Source organism: Mustela nivalis, assembly GCF_964662115.1.
Source record: "Mustela nivalis genome assembly, chromosome: 12".
Taxonomy (NCBI): domain Eukaryota; kingdom Metazoa; phylum Chordata; class Mammalia; order Carnivora; family Mustelidae; genus Mustela; species Mustela nivalis.
This window is the reverse complement of record NC_139031.1, coordinates 70,899,386-70,912,954: the sequence shown is the minus strand read 5'-3', so window position 1 is coordinate 70,912,954 and position 13,569 is coordinate 70,899,386. Positions and strand designations below refer to the sequence as shown.

At 38.4% G+C, this 13,569-nt stretch overlaps 1 long non-coding RNA gene across 1 annotated transcript in view; it reads right to left on the bottom strand.

Annotated features, from left to right (window-relative positions):
- The window catches only part of LOC309844928, a 63,034-nt gene that overhangs the window by 39,954 nt on the left and 9,511 nt on the right, over positions 1–13,569 (bottom strand). The gene's annotated exons all lie outside the window — the stretch shown is intronic.

Below are 13,569 nucleotides of genomic sequence, written 5' to 3'. Positions count from 1 at the left end.
TGGACGTGGGTATGGTTGATCCTTTACAAATTTTAAGACTTAAAAAGCTGTGGGGAACCTGGGTGGCTTGACTGGTTAAGGAATGACTCTTGATTTTGGTTGAGGTCAAGATCTCAGGGTTGTGAGATTGAGCCCAATGTTGGGTTTTGTGCTCAACACAGAATCTCTGCTTGAGATTCTCTCTCTCCCTCTGTTCCTTCTCCCGCTTGTGTGCTTTAAATGAATGAAAGAATAAATAAATAAATAAAATCTTTGTTTAAAAATAAAAATAAATAAAAAGCAATAACCAAGATAGGGAAGACTAGCGGATAAAGTATGGAGAGAAAAAATGCTAAAGTTTATCCTAGACCAGTCAGTGTTCTCCAAATTTGAAGTATGAAATCTTTTTAAAGAAAAAAGAAGGGGGAAAAGCCCTCAATAACCTTATTGTTGACTTAAGCTTTTTATTAAAAGTATAAGAATTTATTCAAACATAAAACTTGGTATAAATTTCTTATGCTTAGAGGATGTACACAACGATAAAATAAAACAAATTGCAGGGATGCCTGGGTGGCTCAGTTGGTTAAGCAGCTGCCTTCGGCTCAGGTCATGATCCCAGCGTGCTGGGATCGAGTCCCACATCAGGCTCCTTGCTCCACAGGGAGCCTGCTTCTCCCTCTGACTCTGCCTTGCACTCTGTCTGCCTGTGCTTGCTCTCTCTCTCTCTGATAAATAAATAAATAAAATCTTTAAAAAAAAAAAACAAAAACAAATTGCAAATTGTTCAGTAACACCCAGCATTTATCCTAGTTAATAAATACTAGGCTCTTTACCTATACTGACTCTTCTAATATTCACAACAACCAATATTAAGTGCACACTATTAATATACACATTACTAGATGAGCAAACTGAGGTAACAGTCAGCCGCAGACTGAGCAATGTGTCCCATGTTTCACAGCTGATAAGTGGGAAAAGTGGGTTTCACTGAAAGCTCAAAGATAATTAAGTGAATATGAAGAACAATATTATTTGATGGGAATTAAATTACTCTTTGTAATGTGGGCATGGTACTGACAGTAACATTATAGAATTTTAGGTTTTAACATGCCTGCATGAAAATAAGCTGAAAAGTGACTAATTTTTCCCATTACTTTTTTTTTCTTCTGACAACTGAGAAATACACCACGGCAGTGCACAGATTAACATTATTTGGGCTTCACTTGAAGGGGGTGCTTGTTAGAAATTGTCTACATTTACTCATTCATTGAGGTTTGGGTTTTGGGTTTTGTTTTTTTTTTTTGAGACAATCCCTGATTACTCTGTTTTCTTTATTATTGACATATAATTCACATACCATAAAGTCCTCTCTTTTAAAGTGTACAATCTGGGGCACCTGGGTGGCTCAGTGGGTTAAAGCCTCTGCCTTCAGCTCAGGTCATGATCTCAGGGTCCTGGGTATCAAGCCCCACATCGGGCTCTCTGCTCAGCGGGGAGCCTGCTTCCTTCTCTCTCTCTGCCTACTGTGATCTCTGTCTGTCAAATAAATAAATAAAATCTTTAAAAAAAATAAGTAAAATAAAGTGTACAATCCAATGTGCCTCCTTAGTGCAGTAGGCAGCGGATCAGTCTCATAAAGTGTACAATCCAGTAGTTTTTAGTATATTCTCACAGCTGTACAACCATCACTACTATCTAATTGCAGTGTATTTTCATCACTTCAAAAAGAAACCCTCACTCACTAAGCAGTAATTCCCCATCCCCACTCTGACCAAGCAGAAGTTTAGAAACTGCTAATTTATTTCAGTTTGTATGGATTTGCCTATTCTGGACATCTTATATAATAGAATCATAAAACATTTGGGCTTCTATGTCTGGCAGCTTTCATTTAGCATACTTTTTCCAAGATTCATCCATGTTGTCTGTATCAGTACTTCATTCCTTTTTATAATAACAGTTGAATCACATTCCTTATATGGATATACTACCTTTCATTTATACACTCCTTCATTTATAGAACTAATAGACATTGTGTTGTTCCTACTTTTGAGCATTATAAATAATGCTGAAATAAATATTTGTGTGCAAGTGTTTTTTTTTTTAAGATTTCATTTATTTATTTGACAGAAAGAGAACACAAGCAGGTGGAGTGGCAGGCAGTGGAAGAGGGAGAAGCAGGCTCTCCGCCGAGCGGGGAGCCCAATGCAGGACTTGATCCCAGGACTGTGGGATCATGACCTGAGCCAAAGCAGATGTTTAATGGACTGAGGGACTCAGGTACCCCTCATGCAAGTGTTTCTATAGACATGTTTTCTATACCAAAAAGTGGAGTTGTCAAACTGTTTTCCAAAATAACTGTGCCATTTTACATTTCCCCCAGCAATGTAAGAGGGTTCAAAATTCTCCACTTCCTCACCAACACTTGATATTGTGATACTGACTTTTTTTATGATACCCATCCTAGTGGATGTGAAATGATATCTCTTTTGATTTGTATTTCTCTAAGGACTAGTGATGTGGAGCATCTTTCTATGGTCTTATTTGGTCATTTGCATATCTTCTTTGGAGAAATATATATTGAAATCCTTCATCTATTTTATAATTGGGGTTTTTGTCCTTTTTTCATCAGCTGTGAGAGTTCTCCCACTAAGGTTTGACAAGGTGATATTGCTAGATGCTAATGCAATAATAAATGCAGAAAACATGGACTTGGAAATTGCATGACTACACTCAGTTATAAGGTGGTCATCCATGAGATACAGAATCAAATCTGCTTACACTTAACTTTTTATCATTTTCTAAAAAAATACACATTTTTAGAGGAGCCTGGCTGGATCTGTCAGTAGAGCATGCAACTCTTGATCTTATAAGTTCAAGCCGTATGTTGGGGGCAGAGATTACTTAAAAATAAAATCTTTGGAGCCAAGGAAGCAAGATGGGAGTAGTAGGAAACTAAAATAGCACTAGGTCGCAAGAGTTCAGCTAGATAGTTATCAAAACATTCCGAATACCTATAAACTCAACAGAGATAGAAGAGCAGCAGTTCTAGGGACAGAAAATTGACCACTTTGGGGAAGGTAGGACATTCAGAAAAGTGAATCCAAAGCCATGGGAAGATAAACTGTGCGGGGAGGGGTTGGCTCCTGGCAAGCAGTGGAGCAGCAGAGCACAAAAACCGAACTTTTAGAAGTCTGCTTCACTGAGGGATGTCATTTGAGTGGGTAAGCAGGTGTAGAGCCGTCCCAGGGACAGTGTCATCTCAGGACACGGGATCACAGAAAGATCAGGGGTGCCTGAGTGCAGTAGAGCTCCCAGAGCTCTTCTTCCCTGGGGGAAAGCTGGCTACAGAGACAGAACCGAGGTGGGGGCTCTCAGATTGGGCTTACCTTAAGCTGTGATCCAAGGATAGTCAGGCCACTGCTCTTCATGCAGGGACCCCACAAGTGGCAGATCCGTAGAGACCCCCTCCTTCCTTCTCTGGAAGGAGTGGCACAGGAGCTCGTGGCAGAAATCTCCTGGGTTTGGAGACTCCAAATGCGTCTGTGCACCAGAGATAGAAATGCTTGGTCACAGGCTGAGTGAGCTCCAAGTGCAGCTGGAGACCCGGGAGACAGGAGGGATTAACTGCTTTTCTCTGAGGGTGCACTGAGGAGTGTGGCCCCAAGCTCTTGCCTCCTCTAGGCCGGAGACTGGGAGGCCGCCATTTTCATTCCAGTCCTCCAAAGATCTACAGAAAGCATTCAGGGAACAAAATTTCTCGAGAACAAACCCAAGCAGATTACTTAGCCAGCCCCCTGTTAAGGGCAGCGCAATTTCACCTAGAGCAAAGACATTTGAGAATCATTGCAACAAGCCCCTCCCCCAGAAGATCAGCAAAAACATCCAGCCAAGACCAAGTTCACTGATCAACCAGAACTGTGGAACTCCAGAGCTGGGGAAAGCAACACATAGAACTCATGGCTTTCTCTCCATGACCCTTTAGTCTTGCAAAGTTAAATTTTTTTAATTTTATTTTTTTCTTATTCTATTTTTTTTTAACTTTTCCTCTTTCCTCTTAACATTTTTAAACTATTTTATCTTATCAATACCCTTTTCAGAATATTTTTAAATTTTCATTGTTATGGTTATATTTTATCCTTTCATTGTATTTAATCTTATTTTTGTATACATATAGTTTTTTTTTCTTTAAAATTTTGGGATATATTTTCTTCAAATAGATCAAAATATACCCTAAATCTAGCTCCAGCCTGATCACATTCTCTCCTCTTTTTCTTCTTTTTCCAATCAACTTCTCTTATCAATTCCTTTTTTAGAATCTTTTTTAATTTCCATATTTACAGTCATATTCCAATCCTTCATCATGTTTACCCTTATTTTTTTATATATTTAAGTTTTTCTTTCTTTAAAATTTTGGGAGGTAGTTTCTTCTAAGAAACCAGAATACACCCATAAGTGGGTGGCCCTGTTCTATTCACTAATCTAATATATATATAATATATATATATATATATATTTTCCCCCCCTTTCTTCTCCCCCTGGTTTCGGGTCTCTTCTGATTTGGTTAGAGTGTATTTTTCTCAGGTCTTTACTACCCTTTTAGTATTTTACTCTATCATTTATATATTCTTATCTGGATAAAATGACAAGGTAGAAAAACTCCTCATTAAAAAATAAAAGAACTAGAGGCAGTAGTGATGGTTAGGTACCTAATCAATATGGTCATTTGTTAAATGTCAGAACTAGAGTTCATAATGACGAGTATCAGGGTGCCTGGGTGGCTCAGTAGGTTAGAGCCTCTGCCTTTGGCTCAGGTCAAGATCTCAGGGTCCTGGGATCAAGGCCCATGTCAGGCTCTCTGCTCGGCAGGGAGCCTGCTTCCCTTCCTCTCTCTCTGCCTGCCTGTCTGCCTACTTGTGATCTCTGTCTGTAAAGTGAATAAATAAAATCTTAAAAAAAAAAAAAAAGAATGACAATTACCAAGGTGCTAGCTGGGCTCAAAAAAGGCATGGAAGATAGTAAAGAATTCCTTTCTGGAGAAATAAAATCCCTTTCTGGAGAAATAAAAGAACTAAACTCTAACCAAGTTGAAATCAAAAAAGCTAGTAATGAGGTGCAATAAATAATGGAGGCTCTTATTGCTAGGATAAATGAGGCAGAAGAGAGAATTAGTGATATAGAAGACCAAATAATGGAGAATGAAGAAGCTGAGCAAAAGAGAGATAAACAACTACTGGACAACGAGGGGAGAATTCAAGAGATAAGTGATACCATAAGATAAAACAATATTAGAATAATTGGGATCCCAGAACAAGAGGAAAGAGAGAGGGGGGCAGAAGGTATATTGGAGCAAATTATAATAGAGAATTTCCCAATATGGCAAAAGGAACAAGCATCAAAATCCAGGAGACACAGAGAACCACCACAAAATCAATAAAAATATGTCCACACCTGTCATCTAATAGTAAAACTTACAAGTCTTGGTAACAAAGAGAAAATCCTGAAAGCAGCTCAGGACAAGAGGTCTATAACATGCAATGGTAGAAGTATTAGATTGGCATCAGTCTTATCCACAGAGACCTGGCAGTCCAGAAGGGACTGGTATGATATATTCAGAGCACTAAACAAGAAAAAAATGAATACTATATATGAATATGAAATGAATAAAATGAATACTATATAAAAAAGAATACTATATCTAGCTAGGCTGTCATTGAAAATAGGAGAGATAAAAAGCTTCCAGGACAAACAAAAATTAAAAGAATTTGCAAATATGAAACCATCCCTACAGGAAATATTGAAAGGGGTCCTCTAAGCAAAGAGAGAGACTAAAAGTAATAGACCAGAAAGGAACAGAGACAATATACAGTAACAGTCACCTTACAGGCAATACAATGGCACTTAATTCATATCTTTCAATAGTTACCCTGAATATAAATGGGCTAAATGCCCCAATCAAAAAACACAGGGTATCAGAATGGGCAAAAAACCCAAAACCCATCAATATGCTGTCAATAAGAAAATCATTTTAGACCCAAAGACACCTCCAGATTTAAAATGAGGAGTTGGAAAACAATTTTACCTTGCTAATGGACATCAAAAGAAAGATGGGGTGGCAATCCTTACATCAGATTAATAAGATTTTAAGCCAAAGACCATAATAAGAGATAAGGAAGGACACTATATCATACTTAAAGGGTCTGTCCAACAGGAAGATCTAATAATTTTAAATACCTATACCCCTAACATGGGAGCAGCCAATTATATAAACCAATTAATAAAAAAATCAAAGAAACACATCAACAATAATACAATAATAGCAGGGGACTTTAACACCCCCCTCACTGAAATGGACAGATCACTTAAGCAAAAGATTAACAAGGAAATAAAGGCTTTAAATGACTCACTGGACCAGATGGACATCACAGATATATATATTCAGAACATTCCATCCCAAAGCAACAGAATACAAATTCTTCTCTAGCGCACATGGAACATTTTCCAGAATAGATCACATCCTGGGTCACAAACCAGGTCTCAACCAGTACCAAAAGATTGGGTTAATTCCCTGCATATTTCCAGACCACAATGCTCTGGAACTAGAACTCGATCACAAGAGGAATGTTGAAAAGAACTCAAATATATGGAGGCTAAAGAGCATCCTACTAAAGAATGAATGGGTCAACCAGGAAATTTGAAAAATTCATGGAAGTGGATGAAAAAGAAAACATAACTATTTAGAATCTTTGGGACACAGAAAAGGTGGTCCTGAAAGGAAAGTACATAGCGATATAAGCCTTTCTCAAGGAATAAGAAAGGTCTCAAGTACACAACCTAACCCTACACCTAAAGGAGCTAGAGAAAGAACAGCAAAGAAAGCCTAAACCTAGCAGGAGAAGAGAAATCATAAAGATCAGAGCAGAAATCAATGAAATAGAAACAAAAAGAACAGTAGAACAAATCAATGAAACTAGGAGCTGGTTCTTTGAAAGAATTAATCAAATTGATAAACCCCTGGCCCGACTTATCAAAAAGAAAAGAGAAAGGACCCAAATAAATAAAATCATGAATGAAAGAGGAAAGATCACAACCAACACCAAAGAAATACAAACAATTATAAGAACATACAATGAGCAACATTGCCAACAAATTAGGCGATCTGCCAGAAATAGATGCATTTCTAGAGATACACAGACTACCACAATTGAACCCAGGAAGAAATAGAAAACCTGAACAGACCCATAACCAGTAAGGAGATTGAAGCAGTCATCAAAAATCTCCCAACAAACAAGAGCCCTGGGCCAGACAGCTTCCCAGGGAAATTCTACCAAACAGTTAAAGAAGAATTAATACCTATTCTCCTAAAACTGTTCCAAAAAATAGAAATGGAAGGAAAATTCCAAACTCATTCAATGAGGCCAGCATTACCTTGATCCCCAAACCAGACAAAGACCCCACCAAAAAGGAGAATTACAGACCAATACCCTTGATGAACATGGATGTGAAAATTCTCACCAAAATACTAGCCAATAGGATCCAACAGTACCTTAAAAGGATTATTCATCACAACCAATCTGTGGGATTTATTCCTGGGCTGCAAGGTTGGTTCAACATCTGCAGATCAATCAATGTGATACAATATATTAATAAAAGAAAGAACAAGAACCATATGATACTCTCAATAGATGCTGAAAAAGCATTTGACAAAGCACAGCATCCTTTCATGATCAAAACTCTTCAAAGTGCAGGGATAGAGGGTACATACATCAATATCATCAAGCCATCTATAAAAAAACACACAGCGAATACCATTCTCAATAGAGAAAAACTGAGAGCTTTCCCCTAAGGTCAGGAACAGAGCAGGGATGTCCACTATCACTACTGCTATTCAACATACTACTAGAAGTTCTAGCCTCAGCAATCAGAAAACAAAAAGACAAAAAAGGCATCTGAATCAGCAAAGAAGAAGTCAAACTCTCACTCTTTGCAGATGATATGATACTTAATGTGGAAATTCCAAAAGATTCTACTCCAAAACTGTTAGAACTCATACAGGAATTCAATAAAGTGTCAGGATATAAAACCAATGCTCAGAAAGCAGTTGCACTTCTATACACCAACAGCAAGACAGAAGAAAGAGAAATTAAGGAGTTGATCCCATTTATAATTGCACCCCAAACCATAAGATACCCTAGGAATAAACCTAACCAAAAAGGCAAAGAAACTGTACTCATGAAATAAATTGAGGAAGACACAAAGAAATGGAAAAACGTTCCATGCTCATGGATTGGAAGAGTAAATACTGTGAAAATTTCTATGCTACCTAAAGCAATCTACACATTTAATGCAATCCCTATCAAAATGCCATCAATGTTTTTCAAAGAAATAATACAAATAATCCTAAAATTTATATGGAACCAGAAAAGACCCCAAATAGCCAGAGGAATGTTGAAAAAGAAAGCCAAAGTTGATGGCATCAGAATTCCAGACTTTAAGCTACATTACAAAGCTGTCATCATCAAGACAGTATGGTTCCAGCACAAAAACAGGTACATAGATCAATGGAACAGAATAGAGAGCCCAGAAATAGACCCTCAACTCTATGGTCACCTAGTCTTCGACAAAGCAAGAAAGAATATCCAATGGGAAAAAGACAGCCTCTTCAATAAATCGTGTTGGAAAAATAGACATCCACATACAGAAGAATGAAACTGGACCATTTCCTTCCACCACACACAAAAATAGACTCAAAATGTATGAAAGACCTCAATGTGAGACAGGAATCCATCAAAATCCTTGGGGAGAACACAGGCAGTGACCACTTTGACTTCAACCACAGCAACTTCTTCCTAGAAACATCACCAAAGGCAAGGGAAGCAAGGGCAAAAATGAACTATTGGGACTGCGTCAAGATCAAAAGCTTTTGCACAGCAAAGGAAACTGTCAACAAAACCAAAAGACAGGGGTGCCTGGGTGGCTCAGAGGGTTAAACCTATGCCTTCGGCTTGGGTCATGATCCCAGGGTCCTGGGATCGAGTCCCACATCGGGTTCTCTGCTCAGCATGGAAACTGCTTCCCCCCTCCTCTCTCTGCCTGTCTCTCTGCCTACTTGTGATTTCTCTCTCTCTGTCAAATAAATAAATAACATTAAAAACAAACAAACAAAGACAACTGACAGAATGGGAGAAGATATTTGCTAATGACATATCAGATAAAGGGCTAGTATCCAAAATCTATAAAGAACTATCAAACTCAATACCCAAAGAACAAATAATCCAATCAAAGATATGGGCAGAAGACATGAACAGACATTTCTGCAAAGAAGACATCCAGATGGCCAACGGACACATGAAAAAATGCTCCACATTACTCAGCATCAGGGAAATACAAATCAAAACCATAATGAGATACCACCTCACACCAGTCAGAATGGCTAAAATTAACAAGTCAAAAAATGACAGATGTCAGCAAGGTTGTGGAGAAAGGGGAACCCTCCTACACTGTTGGTGGAAATGCAAGCTGGGGCAGCCACTCTGGAAAACAGTATGGAAGTTCCTCAAAAAGTTGAAAATAGAGTTACCTTATGACCCAGCTTTCACACTACTGTGTATTTACCCTAACGATACAAACGTAGTGATCCAAAGGGGCACGTGCACCCAAATGTTTAGCAGCAATGTCCACAACAGCCAAACTACAGAAAGGACCTAGATGTCCATCAACAGATGAATGGATAAAGAAGATGTGGTATATGTGAGTGTACACACACACACACACACACACACATACACACACAATGGAATATTAGGCAGCCACCAAAAGAAATGAAATCTTATCATTTGCAATGATGTGGATGGAACTAGAGGGTATTACGCTGAGCAAAATAAGGCAATCAGAGAAAGACAATTATCATATGATCTCCCTGATGTGTGGAATTTGAGAGGCAGAGTGGGAGGTTGTGGGGAATAGGTAAGGAAAAAATGAAACAAGATGGTATCGGGAGGAGACAAACCATAACAGGCTCTTAAGCTCACAAAACAAACTGAGGGTTGCTGGGGCATGGAGGGGTAGAGGTAGGGTGGTTGGGTTATGGACACTGGGGAGGATATGTGCTATGGTGAGTGTTATGAAATGTGTAAGCCTGATGATTCACAGACCTGTACCCTGGGGCAGGTTTATTTAAAATTTAAAATAATTTTAAAAATCTTTTTTAGGGGTGCCTGGGTGGCTCAGTTGGTTGATCAACTGCCTTCGGCTCAGGTCATGATCCTGGAGTCCTGGGATTGAGTCCCACATCAGACTCCCTGCTTAGCAGGGAGTCTGCTTCTCCCACTGACCTCTCTCCTCTCATTCTCTCTCTCTCTCAAATAAATAAAATCATTTAAAAATTTTTTTAAATCTTTTTTAAAAATTACATATTTTAAATGTTTAATAAGGAAATCTTCCCTCCACTTATTACCCCCAAAAGTAAATCATTCAAAGAAACTAAAGCAGTGTTAGTTTTACTAGTAAAAGCATCAGAAAATGTATTTTCCTAAAGCTTAAGATAGAAAATTATTGTATATTAATATTATGGACCACAGAGTGATTAAGAATTACAAGTATCTAGATCATGTTGATATATAGAAATATGTTTATAAAACCATGTTAACTCCAAAATACCTGTTTTATACGGATGCGCATTCATATACTTTAATAGATTTATAAGAATTTCTTTTTTCAGACAATATCCATAAAAATATATTTATTCTTATAAATCTATTAAAATATATGAATGTACTTGTGTTTCTATATCATCTGTCTTCAAACAAAACCTATTTCAAACACATATATGTATATTTATTAATCTATTAAAATATATGAATCTGCATTGACAAATGTATTTTCTTTGGATCCCTTGGTTTCAAAAAGGCAGTTTCACGAAAAATGGTTCTAATTTATGAATAAGTATTCTTCACAGAATTTCATTGCTCAAAACAAATTTGAGGGTTTAGGGGAATAAATTAAGTAAATGTATTTATAGTAGAAATTCTGCGGCTCTAAACCATTAATATTAATCATGAATCTCTAAAATGAAAACATTATTATTATTTATCTTGAAGTCTTTTGTTTTCATCATGATTTATATTATTTTACTTGCATAAACAAATTTGTATAAATCTTATTTGCAATTGCTTAGTAACTTATCTTCCCAACCAAACTAAATTCTAACAGGACATATATATCTGTGTTCTTCACCATTATTTCTAGGGCCCCAGCCAGGGGATATAGTAGGAGCTCAATAAATATTTCTGCAGTGAATGAATTACTGTAGGAACATCTTGAGGGACTAGCGCTTGGAGTTCCACACTTTGGGAACTACGATTCTAAAGTTACTCAATTGTACAGTAACTTCAAAGAAAAAAAATGTGTTAACACCTCTAGGCCACTAGAGATCCATTTAATGAAATTACTGCTATACTTCAGTGGAATCAATTACTACTTCAGGGAACTGTAGAGATTTCTCAGAAGCACATCATGACCTGGAAAAATCGTGCAAAAATCTTTTTTTTTTCCTCTAAAACTCCAAATCAAAAACCGCAGTAAAAATTTCAGTTACCCTGGAATAAGCTGAAAGGAATCATGCTTCCATCAATGCCAACAATTTGGGGGGACATAACTGGCAACATGAGGTTTTCCATCAATGATATTTGTTCGTCTTAATACTTCAAATATGAAAAACAGATACTCCTTCTGGAAATGGCAAATTATTGACTGATTCTCTTTTAAATGATTTTGCATATAACTTGGGTGGTATTTTGTTTGGTTGATTGGCTGGTTTTCGTTTTTGTTTTTTGGGTTGGAGGGGGATAGTCCACTGTTAAGATAGCTTTTAAAAATATTTAAAATATGCAGTTTAAGGGCACCTGGCTGGCTTAGTCAGTAAAGTATGCAACTCTTTATCCCTGGGTCCTGAGTTGGAGCCCCAATTTGTGGGTAGATTACTTGAAACAATAAAATCTTTAAAAATAAATAAACAAATCATCATCGCAATCATTTAAAATAAAGTAAAATACATGATGTACCTACATGTTTAAGTTTTAGGATAGTTAGAAAGTGCTATATTTTTAAATAACCCTTTGGAAAGTTATATAATAGTATTTTTTTTTTTAATGAGAAAGCTGCGTACTTTTCATTAAATACTAAGATTCATTAATTTCCTCTACTTGCCCTCCAGAAGTGCTAAAAAAAATGCTAATTTCATTATCTGAGAGAAGTACTGAAGTAAAAAAATAAAAATTGGTATAAAATTTAACTTTTTTTTCCAGTTACCAAAAAAATTTTTTTGAAAAAGAATTTCACCAGCTGTCAACATCCCAACATCACTAAAAGCTTAGCTTATGCCTAAACTTTAAACCTTAATAATATTTGGCGGTGGGGGAGGGGGTAAATGTCAAGTCAAACAATGTATTTCTAAAGCAGCATTTGCAAAGGTTAACCTGAGTGGATTACAGAGGGGAAAGTGCAGTTGTCCAGTGATCGATCCAAGACCCCCTTCTCGGCTTTTTTTCCTGGTTAATAAACCACCGGGGAGAGAGAATTTTTTAAACTTAATTTGCTGAAACGAGAATTTACTAACATAAAAAAATGTTCCCCAAATTTGAGAATTTTCCTAAATTGGTTTTCATTTTAGGGCTAAAGATCTCTTGCAAAAGATAAAATCATGACTACTTTGGTAATCTGCAGGGAGAAAATTTGCAGAATCCCAAAACCAGAGAGCCCTTACAGCTCAGAGATCCCCTGGGCATTCAAGGCCATTTCGGCCCTGAGAGTGAAGTGGCTTTCCCCAGGAACACAGTTCTCCTGACTACCGGTATGACCCTCCATTCCCCAACTCCAGAGCTAGCTTGGCACCCGCTACAGTGAAGGTCAAAGTCAACAGACTCATCTGCAGTCCGCAGGCTGTGAGGATCCTTCTGTCTGAGGGAGTTTTACAATATGGTTCATGAAAGGGCATTTCTGAACATTTTATTACAAGGACACAATGCAGACAAAAGATGGTTTGGGGTGGGTAGAGGTGAGGGAAAGAACACGTAGAGGGAAAAAAGCGCAGTTTCTTGGAGACTTGTCAGGACCTGAGAGTATCGAAGAGGGAAGGTGGGGTTAGTGTACGGCGTAATAAAAAGCAAAGTGTAGAGTGGAAAGGCAACTACGCAGTACAAAAGCAGTGGAGTAGAGAAGTGGGCTTGATTTTTCCAGAGCTGCTTCAAAAGGAATCATGGGGGAGCCTTGCGGAGGCTGAGGGCCGGCTGATGGGGGGGGGGGGGGCACAAGCAAGAGGCGGATACTCCGCAGCTCCCAGTCTAGGGGAAACTCAAAGCTGGAGCGAAGCAGCCAAGCTGCCGGCTGCACCGATTGCCAGGGTCGGCGATCGCAGTCCTCCCCGGCTCTCTCCACGTCCTCCCGGACGTCTCCGAATTCCCGGCGCCGCACCGCTCCCCACCTCCGCCAGCCCGGCCCTCCAGTCGGCGTTCGCCGTCTGCCTGCGAGCTCGGCACCCTCCCCGCGCACAGCCCCTAGCGGCGCGTCACGGCGAGGAGGGCCTCCAGCGCGCCT